The 13032-nt window shown below is 35.2% G+C and overlaps 1 long non-coding RNA gene across 2 annotated transcripts in view; it reads right to left on the bottom strand.

Annotated features, from left to right (window-relative positions):
* Positions 1-13032, bottom strand: part of LOC110262071 — a 41577-nt gene that overhangs the window by 18242 nt on the left and 10303 nt on the right. Inside the window, exon 2 of one of the 2 annotated variants that reach the window (XR_002346597.1) lies at positions 5030-5154. The exons of the other annotated variant lie outside the window; for it this stretch is intronic. This is a non-coding gene — a long non-coding RNA (uncharacterized LOC110262071). The remainder of the gene's footprint in view (positions 1-5029; positions 5155-13032) is intronic. 2 annotated transcript variants of the gene reach the window in all.

Here is a 13032-nt window from a genome sequence, read left to right as displayed (position 1 = left end):
ACAAATCCAGGTGATGCCAAGGCTCTTGGTCCTTAGAGCTCTCTCTAAGGAGCAAGATTCTAAATTACACCTAATGTCTCATACTCACTAACAGCTTCTCCTTTGGTAATACTTGATCACTTAGAGCATCATTTGTCTATATATCCAATCTGATATCTGGGAGATTATACCAGAGTTTTCTTTTACACCTTCTCTAGTTTGTCACAAACTTATGTAAATTAATTTTTTATAAATTAGTTGAATCTGCTCTCTGATCTCCATTCACAGCCATTAATTCAGTATTGCCTATAGTAAAACTTTATCTGGATTATTACAGAAAACTCTAATCAATCCATTTGACTTCTTTATACACATTCTCTATCTTGCTGTAAGAATAATTTCCCTATAGAATGTAAAGCTTACTATGTGATGATTCTTTGCCTTCAAGATCAATTTCAAGGCCAAGCTTTGAATATAAGACATTTCATGGTCTGTGCTTTATTGACCTCTCAAATCACTATTTCCAGAAATTTATTTGCCATGATCAGCCTTAACTTTTTGAATATTCCCAACTAATGGTGCAATAATCAAAGGTATATATCCTGAAAAATGCCTATCAATTCCATAAGATCAACAGCTAGGATAATTTTGGCTCTTTAATTGTATTTTCATTTTTCTCATGTGTGATCAATAAGTATATATCCCATAAACACTTGTGGAACAAAACATTTAGGGCAGAGGTCTTACTTTTACTATTTACAATAAAGTATTAAATCTTCAATGTGTATAATTACTAATATATAGGAATATGTATATATATATATTTTTTTATTTTCCCTCTTAATGTCTTTGGTTTGGTTAAGTCATCAGCATATATTTTTTTTTCTTTACTTTAGGGATATATTCTGTTATGGTGTATAATTGTTTGGCCACCTGCTGCAACAGTGGCTCACATTATAAAGATATTTGGTCATTAGTCCATACAGTTATTTCACGCATGAGAATTATCATTTTTAATTTGGCAGCAGTGAACTAACACCCCAGCATGTGTTCAAAACTGCCACCTCCAAAGAGCAATAAGCAGAGTTGACTAAGTTGATTAAGACAATAAAACTATCAGAACTGCTTCAGGGCTAACAAAAATGCTTACATCAACTCATACTGTTTATAATTGCTACTATTTTTTTCCATTTTTCTTAATGACAATAGCACAGGCTACTAATTCAGGTTGTAAATTAAAATGTACATAAAATGATAATGTAGTTAATAAATTTAAGAAATCACCCATTGAAACTTTAATTATCGAGATATTTCATGTAAAATGCACAATAAGATACTGAGCTAAATACATTCAAGTAACGAGCATTACGTCTTCATATTCAGAATACCGCAAGTATTCAGAATGAAAATGTAAATGAGCTGAAAATGTAATTGGCAAAAAACCCCCACAAGTTATAAAAGAACATTTTGCCTCTTTCTTCAGGGACTGTTATCTAAAACTACACTCCCTTTTGGTAGCATTTCATTGTAGAGTGAAGTAGGAAGTTTGCTGTTATCTAGTAAATGTAGGCTATATAACCAAGTAAATTACTTAGTTTAAGGGGAAAATTGGCATTTTTCATTACAATTATGCTTAATGGTAAATACAGTTTTGATTAACTATCATTTAATTATATTTGCAAATTTTGTTATTTTTATTTTTTGATAAAGGTTACTATAGTACACACAGTTTAGAAACTCAACAAAAAATATAAAAATTGGATTAAATACTTGTCTCCTTATACACTCTAAACATATGAGGAATTCTTTGTAAACTGAAATAATTTTATAATCAACCTAATAGTAATAATATTAAGAATAAAAGAAGAAACCAGTATACATTTTTTTGGAAGTTTCCAGTCAAAAAATAAAGCATGATAATTTTAAGTAGAAGTGTGACACAGTTTGCAAAGGAATGAATATTAGAATAATTAGCTTTAATTTAGTTGATCTTAATTCTAAAACCCACAATTGTCTACTGAGTATAAATTAGAATCACCTGGGAGATTTTTAATCCCTTTTCAGCTTTATCAAAGTACTGACAAACAGGAATTGTATATAAAGGTATACAACTTGATGTTTTGATGTATGCATACCTTGTGAAATGATCACCAATATCAAGCTGATTAACATACCTATCACCTCACACAATTACTGTTTTACTTCCTTATGTTGTTGTGAAAGAGCACTTAAAACCTACCCTCTTAACAGATTCATGTATATAGTACAGTATTCTTAATTATTGTCATCATACTGCTTTTTACATCCCCAGAACTTATTCTTCTTGCGTAAGTGAAACTCTACTGTTTGACCTGGAAGCATTTTAAATGCAAGAATCGGAGTTCCTGTCATGGCTCAGCGGAAACAAATCTGACTAGGATCCATGAGAACACAGGTTCAATCCCTGGCCTCCCTCAGTGGGTTAAGGATCTGGCATTGCCCTGAGCTGTGGTGTAGGTTGCAGACGCAGCTTGGGTCTGGCATTGCTGTGGCTGTGGTGTGGGCCAGTGGCTACTGCTCCAATTTGACCCCTAGCCTGGGAACCTCCATATGCCACAGGAGCGGCCCTAAAAAGATAATAAATAAATAAATAAATAAATAAATCTATGAATACTCCGTCCACTTAGACCAATCAAATCTAAACCTCTGATGGTGAAGACCAGACATGAATAGAATGTCTATTAGAAGTGTCAGGATGTCTTTGGATGTTATTACAGGCAATAGTTTGCCTCTAGATGTTTCTTAGACGATTCTAATGAGCAGCAAGCTAGTAGAGAGAATTCTCTGCATAGGCTCTTCGCTTTTCAATATCCTACCATCCCTACATTAATAAATTATAAATAAAGTTATTTTTGTATAAGATAATGTGAAATCAACCATTTAAATGTTACTATTTATATTTTCTTTTTGTTTTTCTCTTATACAAATTTCTTTATGTTTATTTTTTAAATGAATGACAAATCCTATATAAGCTCTATATTTCAGCTTTAATTATTGAATTTGCACTTTTGTTGTTTTGAGCAGTGGAACCAACACTGCAGGTTATTTACATTGAATGATATGAGCAGGCATTGATGAAATCAGATATTCTGATGTTCACGTAAAAATTTTTCAAATGTCCCTTCAGTTGTGAGGAGTCTTTGAAGTATCTGAGGCTCTGAGTGATCTACCTGTCAACTTATTGAAATTTTTGCTTAACAGGGGAAAAGTGGCTTCTGTGCATACAGGTAAGTTTAAGTGAAAATTTAGTTTCTTTTATTTATTTGAAGTGCTAGTTTCTCCCGGGTTATTAGGCTTGAATCCAGCTGAGCCTGGGTGAATTTGAAGGCCATCCTCAGCAGAGGCCACAGTTTCTGCTAGAATTATAACTAAAAAGATAAAGTAGACTAATGTAAAACTTTCATTTTGAGGACAGGGATGGTTTAAAATGTTTCTACTTTGTGATTTGCACCGTAGTTTGGAAGTAGGTGCACAATGTTTAGAATGTTCTTGCTGCTGATTCTTCTTACTAATTTTAATTAGGCATAATGCCTCATTCAACATTTAGAAAGTTGAGGGTTTCTTTAAATGGGAATTGATTTATTGTGAATTTTTTAAAACACAAATAATATTGTTAGCTCATGTTGGTCCAGGTATATTACATAATTGATAGCATTTTTTTTAAAGTTAGGAATTGAAAAGGGAAGCAGAGTTGAAGTATTAAAACATATGCTTTATTTTTATTTTATTTTTTTTGTCTTTTTGTCTTTTTTAGGGCTGCACCCAATGGCATATGGAGGTTCCCAGGCTAGGGGTCTAATCGGAGCTATAGCCACCAGCCTACACCACAGCCACAGCAACACCAGATCCTCAACCCACTGAGCGAAGCCAGGGATCAAACCCGCAACCTCGTGGTTCCTAGTTGTATTTGTTAACCACTGCACCACAACGGGAACTCCAAAACATACACTTTTAAAAGAGAATAAGAAAATGAACACGTCCACCCAAATATAAGGAGTACATACATTATGTTCTAATAAATCATGGTCCAGAATGGGATAAATAAAAATAGTCATTGTCTTCAGAGTTTCTTATAATTTTGTTAGCACAGAAAGATGAATAAGTAAATCTAGAGCATAACATGCTAACTGATACTAGAGCATTAGAATGTTTATTGCTATTTGGACTATATTTCTAAGTTTTAAACTGTATGTATATATATATACACATATATATATACATAGCCATATTAAGTGATTGGGTTTCAACAACTTTTTATATACATGTTTGGAATTATTTATCTGGCTAGAGACTGGCAAAAAGACAAAGAATGTGACAGCCATGCTGATAATTCATTTTTCCAATTTTGATAATTGATAATATTAATTTTTTAAGCACCAACCTCTGTTATAGAGCAGATGGAAGTAATCCACAAAAGTAAGTGCAAGAACTATAGAGAGCTTAGAAACTGAGTGAAATAAATGAAACTGTTTGTTCCAGTACTTGTTGATTTTCTAGCAGAAATTTAAGTTTTATTCAGGTAGGAGTTCCCATTGTGACTCAGTGGTTAACGAATCCAACTAGGAACCATAATGCTGTAGGTTCGATCCCTGGCCTTGCTCAGTGGGTTAAGGATCTGGCGTTGCTGTGAGCTGTGGTGTAGGTCACAGACATGGTTCAGATCCTGTGTTGCTGTGGCTGTGGTGTAGGCTGGCAGCTACAGCTCTGATTAGACCCCTAGCCTGGGAACCTTCATATGCCACAGGTGTGTCCCTTAAAAATAGACAAAGCAACAACAAAAAAAAGTTTTATTCAGGTAAAATATCTCATTTCATTTATAATCTGAAAGACTTGGACAGATTATTATGCCATCACCTGGACAAAAAACAAATAACGCATACTACTGGTATATTTTTGAATGAATAAATACTGAATGTCTTGATTTGCCTCCATAACTCCTCTTTTCCCACTGGTTAGTAAGATGCATCTAATTAGTGAATGTAATGAAGTTGTAACCTTGGTGGTTTTTTACCTTATTGTTAAAGCCCATTGCATTGAAGATGGGATGTTCAATTTTCCGTTCAGGCCATAATGACCTGTGTATTGAGTAGGTCATATGATGCAGCAGGGCGTCTTTCTTAAGTTTTGGTTGTGTACCTGCAGCCAAAGAAATCCAATTTTATTTAGCCACTTCAATGGGAAGTGCATTCCAGATGGATGAACCTGGAGAGCAGAGCATCTTTTCCCCCCAATACCTTTTATATTTTACTTTCTTATGATGACAATTCAATCATCTCTCAAAGACAAAGTTTTTTTTCTAGTTATGAATTTATTGCTAATATCTTTCAGGCCATTGGTGGGAGAAAAATAATTCAGCTGGAAAAATATTCAGCTTGGAGGATAACAGATATTAAAATTTGTAGTCTAGATTGTCTCATCACATATTTGACTGGCTATTTGACATGTTTGACATTTTAAAAATCTGGCTGCAGGGAGTTCCCGTCAGGGCACAGCAGAAATGAATCTGACTAGTATCCAGGAGGATGCGGGTTTGATCCCTGGCCTCAGTCAGTGGGTCTGGATACGGTGTTACCATGAGCTGTAGTGTACAGGTTACAGATGTGGCTTGGATCCTGAGTTGCTGTGGCTGTGGTGTAGGCCAGCAGCTGTAGCTGCGATTTAATCCCTAGCCTGGTAACTTCCATATGCCGCAGGTGCAGCCCTAAAAAAAAAAAAAAAAAAAAAAAAAAAAATCTATGCATCTATGTTGGCATAAGCACCCCCCAGTTTATATAAATATCAGCCTCCTAATTTTTCTTTGTTGATTTTGCCCCGTTTTTGAGATTTTTATGGCGCACTCTTTCTCACCTGTCCCCCATCATTTGAAACCTGTGTTTGTATTGCCAAGCTTTCCGAATTTATCAACAAGCCCCACTTTAATGATACAATAAGAATCACAAAGGGATGTTTGTTTGTTTGTTTTCTTTTTACTGCCATACCTGCAGCGTAGGGAAGTTCCCTGACTAGGAACCAAATCAGAGGTGCAGCTGTGGGCCTACACCACAGCCACAGTAATGCCACATCAGAGCTGTATCTGCAACCACAGCTTGCGGCGACATCAGATTGTTAACTCACTGAGGGAGGCCAGGGATCTAACCCACATCCTCATAGACACTATGTTGGGTTCTTAACCTGCTGAGCCACAAGGAGAACTTTGTGATGTTTGTTTTCAAAGAGAATTGATGATTTTTTTTCAAGACTGACTGAAAAGTTTTTATGAAATTATCAGCGTTTACAGGAATTCCTTTTGCAACTCAGTGGGTTACAAACCTGACCAATATCTGTGAGGATGCATGTTCAATCCCTGCCTTACTCCGTGGGTTAAGTATCCAGCATTGCCATGTGAAATTAAGTGTTTTAAACCTGTTGTGTAATGTAATTACAATTATTCAAAGGTGACTTCTTAGAGGCTTCATTCACACAATATGAAAAACAAGAGGAGGGAAACATCATAAGGACCTTCTAAAACTGCCTAGTGATCTCAGGACACCTCTGATGCCTTCAGGGACTTCATGATCATATAAATGTGGACCCTGTTAGATTATAATGGCTGAGTGGACCATCAATACAAAAAATAGCTTTTTTTTTTTTTTTTTTAATAATGTAACTCACCAGTTGCTAATATCCGTGGCAAACCTAGTGAAGAGCTAAATTATTTACTATTTTCAGATTCTTCCTTAATTGTACTCTTTTTATTATTCCATCTCCAAGTCTTTGGATACATCTATACTCTTTAATGTATATTTAATTGGTTAAACAGTTAAAACAGTTTTTCTCCTAAAGAATAATCCTTTTGGAGTTCCGGTCGTGACTCAGTGGTTTATGAATCTGACTAGGAACTCTGTCCTTGCTCAGTGGGTTAAGGATCTGGCATTGCTGTGAGCTGTGGTATAGGTTGCAGACACGGCTTGTATCCCACATTGCTGTGGCTCTTGCGTAGGCCGGCAGCTACAGCTCCGATTAGACCCCTAGTCTGGGAACCTCCATATGCCTCAGGTGCGGGCCTAAAAAGACAGAAAAAAAAAGAATAATCCTCTGCATAACTAAATTCAGTCCAAAAAATGATTTATTGACAAAGCACTTTTTTTTTCACCTAGATAAGAGTCAAAGAAAATAAAGAGTAGTACTGTGAAGTAAATTATATTAAAGTTATTTGAATACGTGTTGGCTTTTTAACCTTGGTTTAAAAATTATTAAGTATAATTCTTTTCCTATTTAAAAATTCCTATGTTTCTAAGTCACACGAACTGAAATTTTTAGAGGACTATTCCCTAAGAAGGTTATTACATAGATGACCTAATTTTCCAAGGGAATGAAATTAATGCAGAGACCATCATGACCCTTCTCAGGCAATTCTGCAAAGCAAAGAGCTTCATAGCCTGACATATACAAATATTTATACAAGTAATTACAAGGGTAATAAAAGTAGCTAACCCTTATTTAGATCTTAGGATGTCCCAAAGAATAATTTACATGTTTTAGGCATGTAAACTTATTTATTTTTCACAACAAATCCTCAAGGTCAGTACTATTTTTATTTCCATTTCATAGAAAAGAAAAGTAAGGCATGGAGGGGTAAAATATTTTATACAAAGTTTTATACATCTAGTAATTGGTAAAGCTAGAATTCAAGCCTATTCAAAGCTAGGCTCCAGAACAACATTTCAAGTGTGGGATTAATCCCAATTTGTTAGAAAAGAATCCTGGAATAAAATGAAATAAAAGTTTTTGGTTCTTCCCAAATGGCTGAGACTCCAAGTTTCTTTTGAGTTATAGAGTTATAGACAAAATTCACGTAGTGGTTTATCATTAGGAATTATTTTATGATCTGTCAGCTGGTATATTGATTAGATTCTCCTTTAGTTTTTAGAAAAAGCAAAGAATTGCAGACATCTGAGTTACTAAAGGACTCGTTACTCAGTCATTAAGTTCATTCACTTTCATAAGAACGACGATACCAGTATTTAGAACCTTCCCTTAGTATGGAAGCCCAGAGCGATTTTTCACTGAGAAACAATGGCCCACACTAAGGTTGGGAATGATGGCAGAAGGTGAAAGAGGAAGTGAGGAAGATTCAGCCAATGGCATGAACGTACTTGGACAGATCAAATTTAAGAAAGAATATTTCAAGACGTGAAGGATCTTGAAATGTATTCCATTAAAGCTATTCACGTGTCTATGTTTATCCTTTGGAGAGTATTCATATAACTGGGGAGGTGGGGGTGAGTGCAAACAAGTAGTCTAATACAAAACTTGTTTAACAGAAGTTCCATTTGCATGTGGCTTTTCCATTTACACATTTTAACAGGTTCTGTAATCCTGGTAACCAGGAGAGGTCCAAGCATAAATTAATCTTTGATGTGATTTTTCTCCCCACATCCCACATACTATCCGTATGTAACCTTGATTTATAGCACTTGTAATACTGTCATGTCATAAATAATCTACAGCCTTCTCTCTGTTTTCTTGCTGACCGGACTAAAGTCATCACTGCACTTATATTTTCTCAAGTGTTTATGTTCACAAGATCACCTCCCATTTTACAAGGTTCCTTCATAGTATAGCGATCTGCTTATTCTTACACTGGCTTATAAACTCTGGAGCTAGTCAGCATCCATTTTAACCGGTCTTCACCACTTACTAGCTGTGAGATCTTGTCATCCTCTGTGCCTAGGTTTACTCACTTGAATAATGGAAGTATCAGAAGTATCCACATTTTATGGTTGTAAGGATAAATAAATTATCATGCGTAAAACAATTAGACTAGTGCCAGGCATGTAGTAAGTGCTCCGTAAAAATGTAAGAATTTTCATTACCATTTAACTCTACGTTATAACTGTTCCTATAAATTTTCTTATTTAAAACATAATATTCTCTTCTGGATACTGTTTATTGAGCACACATTACCTTACCCATCACTGGCTGGTTTTTCCTGTATCATCTTATTTTAACCTCTTAAAAATATTCTAAAGTAGAGGTTATAAAAATTAATTTTCACAAATGAGGCTTAGAAAAATCAAATCATTTGGATAAGTTTATACTTTTAAAACTATAATTAAATTTAGATTCATCTGACTACATCTTAAATCCTTATAACAGAGAGGATTTTGTTTTTGTCTTTTTTGGGGGCCGCACCAGTGGCATATTGAGGTTCCCAGGCTAAGGGTCTAATCGGAGCTGTAGTCTCCAGCCTATACCACAGCCACGGCAAGGACAGACCTGAGCTTCATATGCAACCTACACCACTGTTAATGGCAACACTGGATCCTTAACCCACTGAATGAGGCCAGGGATCGAACCCCGCAACCTCTTGGTTCCTAGTCAGATTCGTTTCCGCAGTGCCACGATGGGAACGTCGTTTTGTTTGTTTGTTTGTTTGTTTGTTTTTTGCTTTTTAGGGCCACACCCATGGCATATGGAAGTTCCCAGGCTAGGGATTGAATCAGAGCTACAGCTGCCAGCCTGTGCCACAGTCACAGCAACGTGGGATCCAAACCGCATTTGTGACCTACAGCAGAGGTCATGGCAATACCAGATCCCCAACCCACTGATGGAGGCCAGAGATTGAACCCACATCCTCTTGGATACCAGTTGGATTCCTTTCTGCTGTGCCACAACGGGAAGTCCGTTTTGTTTTGTTTTGTTTTGCTTTGGAACAGATCTTATATGAAAGAATGATGTTACAAGCAAAATCTGGAAAATGCTGTGTATCTGTGCTTGGACTCACCTAAATGCATTTAGGATCATAGAGATGCTGCCTACACTGTCCTTCAGGACTGAGGCTCTCATTTCTCCAGTGATTTCGAAAAGTGACTGCTCTTGTCTCACAGCTGAGTCCCCCTCCAGGAATTTCTGTCAGCAGAGAGGAGCTGCCTTTCTGAAGGTTAAGAATTTCCCAGAGGCAGCCCTCTCATTCAATACCTGGTCAGTGCAAGGATACCTAAATCTAGCTCCTCTTATTCTGATTCAGGACATCTCAGAAGGACCATCCCAGGACCAGAGTTCCCTTGTGAGGTACCAGGACCTCTGTTACAGTTCAACTCTTTGATCTGCACAATCCTGCTTCTTACCTTTTCTAGTTCTGACCCCTTACCTCTCCCCCATAAACCACCCTCACTCAAATCTTTGCCCCAGAATCTTCTTGAAATTAATGGATCAAACTCCCACATTAAAGTAAAACACATGTTGTAGACATTTTCAGCCACTAATTATTGTGCTAGAATTAAAAGCCATGATTTACTTTGAATTTTTCTCTGAATAACCTTAACTTCAAAAAAAAAAATTATCAGTAATGAGCTAATTGCTTTTAAATATTTCCACTGCAAGTTTCAATAATTGTGAATTTAGTAATCATTAGTTCCTCCAGAACAGTTATTTTAAAAAATTTTTTCAAAAATTTTTTCCTCTATAAAATGGACTAAATAATATCAAATCATGGATTTAGGAAAATAAAAAAAAGCAAACAAAAAGCATAAGTGTGGCCCATCCTAAGTTTCTTCCTTTATACCCAGGCCCATTCTATAAATGTGAAAAAGAGAGAAGCACAATAGATGTTGTAAAAACAAGGTACTTAGCCTTAACTCTGGTAAAGGAAGTGGCATTTTCTGTTGAAATTAAAACAGGCTATAGAAACGTTAGAATTTATCTCATATTTCAGAAAACAGTATTTTCTTTTCAGATGATTTAGAATTCTGGAAACCATCTGGTCCAAACTCTGCATTTTATAGGTGAGGAAAATGAAGCCCACTTCAAATAACAATTTTGTGACAGAAAAAGTACACATACTCTGAATTCCTAAAAATTTAAAACTCTCTTACGAAATTTTTTATCAGCTCTGAAGATACAAGTGTATTTAAATAGTATAAAAAGCAAATAAAACAACGAGGCCCAAATCCAGAGCCCTGAGTATATTAAAGGCTGGTGAGAATTTGGGAACAAGGAGAACTGTCATTCATCATTGCTGGGGATGAAGAGGTGGAACAAAGAGGGGTGTTATAGCAGTGAACATATTCACATTGTTACTGTAATGATCAGTAGATATCTATATATATTTGTCCTCCCCATAGAACACACAACACCCAAAATGGCCATAAAGTAAAATGTGGATTTGTGGTGATTATGATGGGTCAGTGTAGGCTCATCAGTTGTAAAAAATGTACCACTTTAGTGGGGAATGTTAATTATAGGGAAGACTATGCATGTGTTGGGAGGAGAAATATAAAGGAAATCTCTTTACTTTCCTCTTTATTTTTTTATGGCTGAACTTACACCATAGCTGGGGTAACAGCGGATCCTTAACCTACTGTGCCAGGCTAGGGATGGAACCCGCGCTGCCACAGAGACCATGCCAGATCCTTAGCTTACTGTACCACAGCAGGAACTTCTCTTTGCTTTTCTCTTAATTTTACTGTGAACCTAAAACAAAACTGCTCTAAATTTTTTTTAAATGTATAAAGGTTTTAAAAATAGCAAATCGAGTGTTCAAAAACTCCTAAGGACTTCCTGTAAATCAGTGAAAAGACCGAAAAAAAAAAAAAAAAAAAAAGGAAAATGGAAAAAGAATATGAACATAAGGGAAAAAACCTATATATCTGATACATAAATTAAAATATTAAATTTCTCTTAAAGGTTATTAAAGAGACAATCAAGTTAGCATATATTGTATTAAAATTAAATTACATTCAATTGACTTTGAGAAGGAAACATTTTTGTTCCTATTATGTCTGGCATGGTTCTAAGTGCTTTATTCTCATTGTCTTGCTTCCTGAAATCTTAGTGCAAATTAATGAATGAGGTTCGTAATCTTCATCATACAGATGATCAATTGAAACTCAGAACACGTAACAATTTGCCAAAGGAAACACAAGTTAAAATTCTAACCAGGATTCAAAGATTATGTTTAATTTTATAGTCTATATTTTTTTCTGTTTGGATATATCTGTTTTTATGTATTGGCCAAATGAAAGTCTACAACTTGGTGAAAGAGAAAACTTTGTGACCCTATCTTGTTAGCACTCAAGAATAGAGACTATGCTCTAAGTATCTTTATGTTCCTAGAATCTACCATAGCAACAAAAACGGAGTTAAACATTTAATAGCCCAGCCTTGAGAGACTGATGTAATATTTTTATATTTAAATTTTGTAATAGTTCTGAGAACACGTTCTGAATTTTAGAAATATATTTTCTGGATCGTCAGAAGTGGTTTTTAACCTGTTAAAATGTTTGGCTTATACAATACATATACAAGAACTAGACGATAACTCTCCATGGTAGTGGTTGTGAAAATAGATGACAACTGTATCAATGTAAATGGCACATTTTTTTCCCAATATATTTTGATGTGTTGCTATTTTTACCCCAAATAGTTATAAGTCAGAACAAATCAAGATTTCAGAGGCAGCTCTTATGCAAAATTAAAGACCATTTTTTCAATCAGACCTCCATCTTGGCCTTGGGGAAAACTGCTATTGAGAAAGCAGAACCGTAGAAAGGGTCATTTTTTCTGTGGTATTCTTTTAGAAACTAAATCAGCAAAACATCCAGAAACAATTACAAGTAAACAGACTTCATGAAAGAAGCCAATTTTGCACATTGAAGAAAATAAATTTCTATAACATATATTGCAAAATTGGAAAGAAAAATATAAAGAAAATAAAAATCTTAGCTATCAAAGGAAATACTGGATAGGAGGTAATTTTTTGAGGGACTACCTAGGTCAAAGGCTATAGTCAACTGCCAAAGATACCAAAGATGTTTATTTTGAAAAATAATTATAACAATTATAAGAGTTAATTATGACAGTTATAACATTTGTATTCTCACTTATTTGCTTACCTAGCCTTTGGTGGTGATAATAAAGTTTATCATAATAATAAATTTATTTAGTCAGGGTTCCTTAAGGTACTAGATATCGCAATCAGAATGAATAGTTTGAGGAGAGTTTAATTCGGGGATTTTTAAAAATGTCATCAGA

Source organism: Sus scrofa, chromosome 8 (genome assembly GCF_000003025.6).
Source record: "Sus scrofa isolate TJ Tabasco breed Duroc chromosome 8, Sscrofa11.1, whole genome shotgun sequence".
Classification (NCBI taxonomy): Eukaryota; Metazoa; Chordata; class Mammalia; order Artiodactyla; family Suidae; genus Sus; species Sus scrofa.
This window is presented reverse-complemented; position numbering and strand designations above follow the sequence as displayed.